Source organism: Arvicanthis niloticus, chromosome 9 (genome assembly GCF_011762505.2).
Source record: "Arvicanthis niloticus isolate mArvNil1 chromosome 9, mArvNil1.pat.X, whole genome shotgun sequence".
Classification (NCBI taxonomy): Eukaryota; Metazoa; Chordata; class Mammalia; order Rodentia; family Muridae; genus Arvicanthis; species Arvicanthis niloticus.
The window spans coordinates 7036713-7047856 of NC_047666.1; positions in this window are offsets into that span (position 1 = coordinate 7036713).

Here is an 11144-nt window from a genome sequence, read left to right on the forward strand (position 1 = left end):
TTTCTCCTACAGGTCCAAGACAAAAGCTAGCCTCTCTTGTTGTCTTGACTACTCAAGACTTTTTTCTACCAAGTTCTTAGAATGAGGTGCCTGGCTCAGCTCCTAGGACTGCTTGTGCTCTGGATCCCTGGTGAGGAAAAATCCAAAGATCAAGGAGATTGTGGAGGGATGGGGAATTCTGGGGACCTGATGATGCAGATGTGTACTCTGTCCATGTATGAGATTTCTAGCCTTTTCTCCATGAATGGGCTTGTGAGGCTTAGAGGGCGAAGCGATGGAAACCTGTGCTTTTTGTGGCAGCTCAGAAGAAGTTCCAAAGCAGAAGGCTTAGGTGATTTTGAGAGAGTCTCCATGCTTTCTCTACTTAAGTATTTTATGTTGAATATTTTTAGAATATGAATGAAAGTCATGACCTCAGTAATTAAGAAGTTGATAAAGTAACATAATATCATCATGTTTGTGCATAACCTTTCATTTCTTCTATTTCAGGAGCCACTGGGGATATTGTGATGACCCAGGCTGCACTCTCCAATCCTGTCACTCTTGGAGAGTCAGTTTCAATCTCCTGCAAGTCTAGTAAGAGTCTCCTGTATAGTGATGGCAAAACTTACTTGTATTGGTTTTTGCAGAGGCCAGGCCAGTCTCCTCAGCTCCTCATATATTGGATGTCCAACCTTGCCCCAGGAGTCCCTGACAGGTTTAGTGGCAGTGGGTCAGGAACAGATTTCACTCTGAGAATCAGTAGAGTGGAGGCTGAGGATGCAGGTGTATATTACTGTATGCAAAGTCTAGAATATCCTCCCACAGTGATACAGCCCTGAACAAAAACCTCATTGCTTGAGGTGACAAAGCTGCCTGGTATGTTCCTTGTCTGGGTGTAACATGGTGTATTGTGCATGACAACGTGAAGCCATTCTTAAGAGACACTTGTTTTCTCTAACTTTCATCTATGGGCACAATGAATCCCTAGGAAATGAGACTTTCCATAAGAGTTCATACAGGTAGAAGGAGAACCAGCAGCTTCTCTGCAGGGGTTGTCACTCAGGGTCTTGTAGGATGATAGATACAAGTGTACTCACTTACTCCCATAGTAGGCAAGACCACACATTGAACAGGGCTGCTTCAGTGTGCATATATTTGGCCCTGTTTTTAATTTTCATTCTTAATTCAGGACTGCACAAATCTGATAGTTATCTGGATATATCATACACCCACCCTGTCCCCAATTTTTCTGTATAGCCACATTGAATAAAATTTTCTTCTTCTGGATTTTACTTTCAAGGTGAATTATTGAGGACAGGTTACTTGCTGAGGCTTGATGTACATTATGTGATTCTATGTTATGTCTCAATGGGAGATTCTCTTGAGACATTGTAAGATGAAGGTGTTGAGAGATTCAAAATAATGAGTAGCTGAGCCCTCAGAACACATTGTACCTATACATTCGATGTGGAATTATTACCTAAACATACACAGAACTAAAAGTATAACTAAACTAATCAACAAGGAACCTATCAGTCCATTGCATAAGTGGGTAATGAAATAAACAGACAGTTCTCAAAAGACACAGCATGAATGAACAATAAACAACCTCTGGCTCTTGCAATCTTTCTGCCCCTCTTCTGTAATGGGCCCTGAAGCTTTGAAACATGATGTGTTATAGATGTTTTTTCTATGGCAGAGCACACAACTGACATTTATTCACTGCACTTGGCCTTTTTTGAGTCTTTGTTTTACCCTCCATCTACTACCTACAAGTCTCTAATGGGGTCTGAGAGATGTATTATTCTATTTATAGAGAGAAATAAATTTTGAGGGTAGTTTTACACTGGTTTTATTTAGCAAAATAAGTTAAGTTGGCTCCTGGGCTGTGTGACCTCTGAAACATTGTTTGTCGGCTACAACTCAGTAATAGACATATGTTTCTTCCAGTGGAGTAAATCTAAAACCTAACTTTAAATAGCTATTGAATAATTCATAACATCTGAGCCATTGGTGGTCACATTCTCAAGTCTTCAAGTGCTCAATTCTCTGCAGGGCTAGGTACATTCTGTTGCACTGAGGCCAGGTAAGGCAGCACAGTTAGAAAAATGAATTCCAAAAACTGGCAACAGTTTTAGGAACAGCCCCTGCTCCAATTGTTGGGGTCCTACAGGAAGGCCAAGCTGCACATCTGCTACATATGTATAGTGGTCCTCAGTCTAGGTCCTAGGTCTAGATGTATGTATGCTCTTTTGTTTTTTGTTCAGTCTCTGAAAGCCCACAAGAGTCCAGCTTGTTGACTCTGCTGGTCTTCCTTTTGAAGCTACTATCCAATTTGGATCTCTCACTTGTTTTCCCAATTCTTCAATAAGAGTCCCTAAGTTCTGTCCAATGTTTGACTGTGTATCTCTGCATTTGATTCAATTAGCTACTGGGTGTAGTCTTATGCCAGGAGCCAAACCCAGAAAATTCCCTGCTGTTCTGGAAAGCCTAGTCAGTACAAGGTTAAGAAAGGATGTTTGTGGGTGTCAGGTCCCAGGAACTTAAGGAAAGTCTGGCATTTCCTGGGAGCTGGTTCCAACAGTAGGATGGTCTTGGGCAATAAGGGTATGACAGTGGGATTGTCTTGGTCAATAAAGTTATGAGAGTGGGATGTTCTTAGACAATGATGATTCAGTAGTAAGATAGCCCTAAGCAGTGACCCTCGCCTAAACTTTACGTTTTGTTGTGATTTATAACCTGCCATCAAAATTAAAGTTTCAGAGCTTGATCAGAATTCCAGACTTGCTCTCTGTCCTTGTGTCTCTTGTCCCTTTATTCTTCTGACCCCCTTCCCTAGGATCTCATCGAATCTCTATGGGCTGAGGCAGTCTTCCAGAAGACATAGATTCTTGATTGCAAGCATAACAGAGTATCATTAATAGTGTTAGGGATTGGTGCTTGTCCATGAATGGGGTCTCAACTTGGGCTGGTTATTGGTTGGCCATTTTCTCAGTCTTTGGTCTGTCTTTGCCCTTTTATTTCTTATGCACAGGACATATTTTGGGTTTAAAGTTTTGTGGGTGGGTTGGTGTACTTATCCCTCCATTGGAGTTGTGTCTGGCTATAGAACTATCAGGTTCCATATCTCCACTGCTATGAGTCTCAGCTAAAGTCATCCCCATTGACTCCTGGGATCCTCCCCATCACAGGTTTCTGGCATGTCCCAACATGTCCCCACTACTCTATCCTCACCAGTTGCAGAAACCATTCATTCTTCTGGCTCTCTGACCTTTTCTCCTGTCTCTCCCCACACCTGATTCTGAACATGCCATTCCCCTCTTTATAACACTCTTCCACCCAATTCCCTCTGTCCATCCACCTCCTATGACTATTTTCTTCTCCCTTCTAATAGAGATTCAAGCATCCTCACTTTGGCCTGCCTTCTTTTTTAGTTTCTTAGAGTGTATAGAATGTAACATGGTTATACTGTCCTTTATGGTAAAAATCCACTTATAACTGAGTACATACCATGCATTCACCTTTGAATATCGACTACTGCACTCAGGATGATATTTTCTAGTTCTATCTATTTTCCTCCAAAATTAATTATGTTCTTGTTTTTAAAAGGTGAGTAGTACTCCCCAGTGTTAATCAACTACATTTTCTGTATCATTTCTTCAGTTGAGGAGCATCTGGGTTGTTTCCAATTTCTGGCTATTGTATACGTAGTGGAACATGTGTCCTTGTGTTATGGTGGAGCCTTTATTGGGAATGTCTCCAGGAGCAGTATATCTGGATTTCAGGTAGAACTATTGTCACTTTTCTGAGAAACTGCCAGATTGATTTCCAGAGTGTCTGTTCAAGTTTGTAATCACAGCAAAGGAGGAGTGTTTCCTTGCTCCACTTCTTTACCAGCATTTACTGTAGCTTTAGTTTTTGGTCTTAGCCATTCTAATAGGTGTGAGTTGGACTCTCATGGTTGTTTTGATTTGCATTTCCCTGATGACTAAGGACTTTGAACATTTCTATAAGTGCCTCTTCGCTATTTGAGATTCTTCTGCTGAGAATTAATCTGTTTAGCTCTGTACTCCATTTTAAATTGCATTATTTGGTTTGTTGCTGTCTAACTTCTTGGGTTCTTTATATATTTTGGATACTAACCTTGTGTCAAAAGTCAAGTTGGTGAAGATCTTTCCTCAATCTGTAGGCTCCCATTTTGTCCCATTGACAGTGTTTTTTGCCTTACAGAAGCCTTTCATTTTCAGGAGATCCCATTTACAATTGTTAATCTTAGTTCCTGACTGATTGGTGTTCTGTTCAGAAAATTGTCTTCTGTATCATATTAGTTCAAGGCTCTTTGCCACTTTCTTTTCTATTAGATTCAGTGTATCTGGTATTATGTTGAGGCCTTTTTGCAGAGGCCTGAGTTTTTGCAGTGTAATAAATATGGATGTATTTGCATTCTTCTACATGAAGTTAGACCAGCACCATTTGTTGAAGATGCTTTCCTTTTTCCACTCGATGGTTTTGATTTCTTTGTCAAATATCAAATGTTCATAGGTGTGTGGTTTTATATCAGGGTCTGCAATTCAATTCTATTGATCAACTTGTCTGTTTATGTATCAATACCATGCAGGCATAATTAGAATTGGCCTGTCATACAGCTTGAGATTAAGAATAGTGATGGCCATAAGGCAGAGAAGGCTGGACTCCCAGGAGTGCTAACATGCCCATCAGTGTAGGTGAGTAAACTGCAACCCCACACGCCAAACAGGGAGTAATTTGGGATTTGCTGGGACCCAGGAACTCTCTTAAGGCCAGTGACACAAGACCCTTTCTATCTTTTTCTCTACATGGAGCAGCCCTAAGCCTTCAGATCTGTACCCAACCACGCAAAACCCAGAAGAGACTGGATTCCCAGGAGCTCTAATACATAGGAACTTAGGATGACAGGATCACAGAATCTCAGGAGCTTGGGCACAGCAGAGTTTCCAGAGTCTAGAAGCAGCCTGACTCCCAGGAGTTATCACAATCAGGGTCTCAGGATCAAAGGATCACAGAGACAGCTAGACTCTGAGGAATTCTGCAACAGCCAAGATAACAGGACAGAAAGGCTCCAGTCAGAGATAGTGAGTGAAGGTAGCACTAGAAATAACCAAATGGTAAAAGGCAAGTAGAAGAACATAAGCAACAGAAACCAAGGTTACTTGGCATCATCAGAACCTAGTTCTCCCAACATAACAAGTTCTGAATACCCTATGACACCAGAAGAGCAAGATACAGATTTAAAATCACTTCTCATAATGATGATAGAAGACTTCAAGAAAGACATAAATAATTCCCTCAAGGAAATACAGGAGAATACATGTAAACAGATAGAAACCCTTAAAGAGTAAACACAAAAAATTTCTTAAAGAATTATAAGAAAACACTAGGATATAGGTAAAGGAATTGAACAAAACAATTTGGGACATAAAAACAGAAGTAGAAACAATAAAGAAATCACAACGGGAGACAATCCAGGAGATAGTAAACCTAGGAAACAGATCAGGAGTCATGGATGCAAGCATCACCAACAGAATACAAGAGACAGAAGAGAGAATCTCAGGTGCAGAAGATACCATAGAAAACACTGAAACAACTGTAAAAAAAATACAAAATGCAAAATTCTCCTAACCCAAAACATCCAGAAAATCTAGGAGACAATGAGAAGACCAAACCTACACATAATAGGTATAGACAAAAATTGAAGATTCGCAACTTAAAGAGTCAGTAAATATCTTCAACAAAATTATAGAAAAAAAACTTCCCTAACCCAAAGAAAGAGATGCCTATGAACCTAAAAGAAGCCTACAGAACTCCAAATAGACTAGATCAGAAAAGAAATTCACCCCATCACATAATGATCAAAACACCAAGTGCAAAAAACAAAACCAAACAAAATATTAAAAGTAGTAAGGTAAAAAGGTCAAGTAATGTATAAAGGCAGACTTATAAGAATTATTCCAGACTTCTCACCAGAGACTATAAACCCTCCTGGACAGATGTTATACAGACCCTAAGAGAACACAAATGCTAGCCCAGGCTACTATACCCAGTAAAACTCTCAATCATTACAGATGAAAAAAACCAAGATATTCCATGACAAAACCAAATTTACACAGTATCTTTTCACAAATCCAGCCCTACAAAGGATAATAGAGGGAAACCACCAAAGCACGAAGGGAAATTATACCCTAGAAAAAGCAAGAAAGTAATCTTCCAACAAACCTGAAAGAAGATAGCCACACAAACATAACTCCACCTCTAATAACAAAAATAACAGGAAGCAACCATCACTTCTCCTTAATATCTCTTAACATCATTGGACTCAATTTGTCAACAAAAAGACATAGACTAAAGGACTGGATAAGTAAATGGGACCCAACATTTTACTGCGTACAAGAAATGCACCTCAGTGCAAAGACAGACACTACCTCAGAATAAAAGACTGGAAAACAATTTTCCAAGGAAATGGTACCCAGAAACAAGCTGGAGTAGCCATTCTAATATTGAACAAAATTGACTTTCAACCAGAAGTTATCAAGAAAGATAAGAATGGACACTTCATACTCAGCAGAGCAAGAATCAACTAAGATGAAATTTCAATTCTGATCATGTTTTTTTTCTTTTTTCTTTTTTTTTTTTTTGAGACAGGGTTTCTCTGTATAGCCCTGGCTGTCCTGGAACTCACTCTGTAGACTAGGCTGGGCTCAAACTCAGAAATCCACCTGTCTCTGCCTCCCAAGTGCTGGGATTAAAGGCGTGCACCACCATTGCCTGGCTCAATTTTGATCATGAATGCACCAAATGCAGGGACACCCACATTCGTAAAAGAAACTTTACTTAAACTCAAAGCACACATTGCATCCCACACAATAACCAACTCTCATCAATGGACATCATGGAAAAAGAAACTGAAATGGTTAAAAATTTTCAGAAACTCCTAACAGGCTGAGCAGAACCAAGAGTGCAGGTCAGCTTGGTCATGAGCTCTGTGTTTCAGGAACTTGACTGACCACAAGATAAATGGTTGATTACGAATAGGCTCTTTGAGAATAGCCTATACAAAATGTTCCCCATGACTGTTCCTTGGGCCCTGTCACAAACTGAATAATGGGCTGGTACTTTCCACAGGTACTTTCCAATAACCTCCCTTCTTTCCCCCTGGGTTGTGGTTTCCTCCCTGAGTTGTGGTTTTTGCCTTTAAATTCCCTCTGTCTTCAAAGCCCCTGGGTCAGACCCCACTACCCCTGCGTGGGCTACAGGTCTTGACTTCAACATGTTGATCGAAATATACCTCTTGCTGATTGCATCAAGTTTGGTGTCTTGTGAGTTATTGGGTGGCCATATATTCCTGAGGCTTGGGTGAGGCCCTCCCTTCATGGGGGCCTTACAAAATTAAACAGAGACACAATGAAACTAAGAGAAGGTATAAACCAAATGGATTTAGCAGATATTTATAGAACATTTCATCAAAAACAAAACAAAACAAAACAAAAACATATACCTTCTTCTCAGCACCTCATAGTACCTTCTCCAAAATTGACCATATAATTGGTCACAAAACAGGCTTCAATAGATACAAAAAGATTGAAATAATCTCATGCATCCTATCAGTTCACCAGGGGATAAGGCTGGTCTTCAATAATGATAAAATCAATGGAAAGCCCACATACATGTGGAAACTGAACAATACTCTATGATAACCTGGTCAGGAAGGAAATAAAAGAAAAAAAAAGACTTTTTAGAATTTAATAAAAATGAGGACAAATCAAACCAAAATATATGGGACTTCATGAAAGCAGTGCTAAGAGGAAAACTCATAGCTGTAAATGCCTACAAAAAGAAACTGGAAAGAGCACACACTAGCAGCTTTATAGCACACCTGAAAGCTCTAGAACAAAAGAAGCAAATGAATCTGAGAGGAGTAGACTGCAGGAAATAAACTCAGGGCTGAAATCAACCAAGTAGAAACAAAAAGAACTATACAAAGTATCAACAAAACCTAAATCTGTTTTTTTTGAGAATACCAACAAGATAGTTAAACCCTTAGACAGACTAACCAGAGTGCACAGAGACAGTATCCAAATTAATAAAATCAAAATGGAAAAAAAATAACATCAGAAATTGATGATATTAAGAAAAAAATCAGATCTTACTACAAAAGCCTATACTCAATAAAACTGGAAACTCTGGATGAAATGGACAATTTTCTAGATTGATACCAGGTACTAAAGTTAAATCAGGAGCAAATATACCTCTAAACAGTCCCATAACCCCTAAGGAAATAACAGCAATCATTGATAACCTCCCCACCAAAAAAAAAAAAGCCCAGAATCAGATGGTTTTAGTGCAGAATTTTATCAGACCTTCAAGGAAGACCTAATAACAATTCTTTTCAAACTATTCCACAAAACAGAAACAAAAGGAACACTATGCAATTTGTTCTATGAAGCTACAATTATGCTTATACCTAAACCTCACAAAAACCCAACAAAGAGAACTTAAGACCAATCTCCCTTATGAATATAGATGCAAAAATACTCAATAAAATTCTCACAAACCTAATCCAAGAACACATTAAAAGTATCATCCACCATGATCAAGTGGGCTTTATCCCAGGAATTCAGGGATGGTTCAATATTTGGAAATCCAACAACTTAGTCCACTATATAAACAAACTCAAAGATAAAAACCACATGATCATCTCCCAAGATGCAGAGAAAGCATTTGACAAAATTCAACACCCCTATAAGGTAAACGTCTTGGAGCGAACAGGAAATGAAGGCCCTTACATAAGCATAGTAAAAGCAATATACAGCAAACCAGTAGCCAACATCAAACTAAATGGAGAGAAACTTGAAATAATCCCACTAAAATCAGGGACAAGACAAGGCTGCCCACTCACTCTCTGTCTACTCAATGCAGTACTTGAAATCTTAGCCACAGCAAATTAGACAACAAAAAGAGATCAAAGGGATAAAAATAAGAAAGAAAGAAGTCAAAATTACACTATTTGCATATGATATGATAGTATACTCACAGGAGCAAATATAAGACAATTGTGTGGGGCAGAATGTAGAGGAGAGACCACCCAGAGACTTCCTCAGATGGAGATCCCTCCCAGATGCAATTACCATATACAAACACTGTTGTGGATGTCCTGAAGTACATGATGACAGGAGTCTGATATACCTGTCTCCTGAGAGGCACTGCCAGAGCCTGACATATACAGAGGCAGATGCTCACAGCTAACCATCAAACTGATCACAGGGTTCCCAGTTGAGGAGTTAGAGAGAAGTCTGAGTGAGTTGAAGGGGCTTGTGGCTCCACAGGGAGAGCAACAATACCAACTATCCAGAGCTCCCTTGGTCTAAACAGCTAGTCTGAAAACACATATGGAGGCATCCATGTTTCTATCTGTATTTGTAGAGGAGGATGGACTTGTTGGGCATCAGTGGGAGAGGAGGGCCTTGGTCCCTTGAAGGCTGGATGCCCCAGTGAGGGGAAATTGGAAGAAGGGGAGGTGGGAGTGGGTGAATGAGTAGGGGCACACCTTCATAGAAATAGGAGGAAGGATTCTGGGGGTGGGGAATGAGGAAAGGAGAGAACATCTGAAATATTGATAAATAATAAAAAAGAAAAAGAAAAACAAACAAACAAACAAAACCCAGATAATGAACTAGCTATGGCAGTCGAACATTTGAGACTTTTAGCAGCAATTTAACATTACCCATATTATAGGGATTCCTTATAATTGTCAAGGACAAGAGCCTGTGGAATGGACCCATGGAACTTTAAAACAATATCTTTATAAAATAAAAAAGAGGGAGATATATCCCTGTACACTATGAATTTATTTAAATCATGTTCTTTTTATTTTTTATTTTAATTTTTTTACATAAAAATATTGGATGCCAAGGAACTTTCTGCTGAGTATTCTGCTGGTACTCTAAAACTGGGCATACTTATGCATAGGTGAAAGGGAAGAATTCACTTATTGGCATAAGGCATGATCATGATCAGGTATTAAATATGGGGAAGAGGACATGTTTGTGTTTTTTTTTTCCTGCAGGATGCTGAAGAAGCATGGTGGACACTAGAGCGATAGGTGAGACATGCTGATGCCAGGAGAAAGAATGATGCTGACCTGTAAACTTGCTGAGTGCCGTGACAATGGTGACTGGGAAGCTGTATTGGACATAAGTTTTTGACCCACCATTGCTTACCTATACCTGTGATGGAACAAGCTGCCTTGCCTCAAGTTCTTAGATCTTATGGAACATAGAATCAAAAAGAGAAGTTATAATGCCTCTTGTATTTTCATTAAATGAGACCAGGTATTCAGACTCAATCATGGACTGGTCTAGAAATCAATCCAATATAGGAAATAACAATCTTCATTTGAAATTCTGGTTCTGGACATTTTCAAAGACATGAAAATTAGCTTCAGTTTTTTATGATGTTATGTTAGCAAGAGATAAAGTTGGGGCAGGATCTGGATTTTAAACAGGTGTTAGCACATGTCTTAAGGCTCCTTTAATTGTCAAGTTAAAAATACCTTTGTTTCTTCTACAGTATTTAATATAAGTTGTATTGATTGTACACCTTCTAATTGTGTTTTGAAATCTTGCATGTCAGTCATGGAGTTCTATCAACCAGCTTTTTTTTTTTTAGTGCCCTGAGTATCACAGAACCTTGGTATTCTAAAAATAGTTTGTAAGTACTGGAAGAAATGAGTCAGGCTTTAAGCAGAAGTAAGAGGATAGTGGGCTTGATTATTGCTGGTATAACAGCTTTAATTATTCTAATTGCTAGCACTACTGTTTCTGCAATTGCTGTGACACAAGAAATTAAGACAGCTGCTTTTGTTAATCATTTAGCAAAGAATGTTACTAATGTATTGAATATACCAGAAGATTTAGATAGGCATTTGGAAGAATGGATTGATGGTCTTTATCCTATTCAAATTACTGGAAGGAGGTTCAGAATTTAAGTTTAAGGAGCCATCTTGAGAATCATGCCAAATACCATTTGATTCATGTTAGTTCTCCAATTTACAGTGGTAGTCATTATAATTAGGAAGAAGTTGAATGACACTTGCAGTGTATTTGGCATAATTCTAACACTTCTCTACA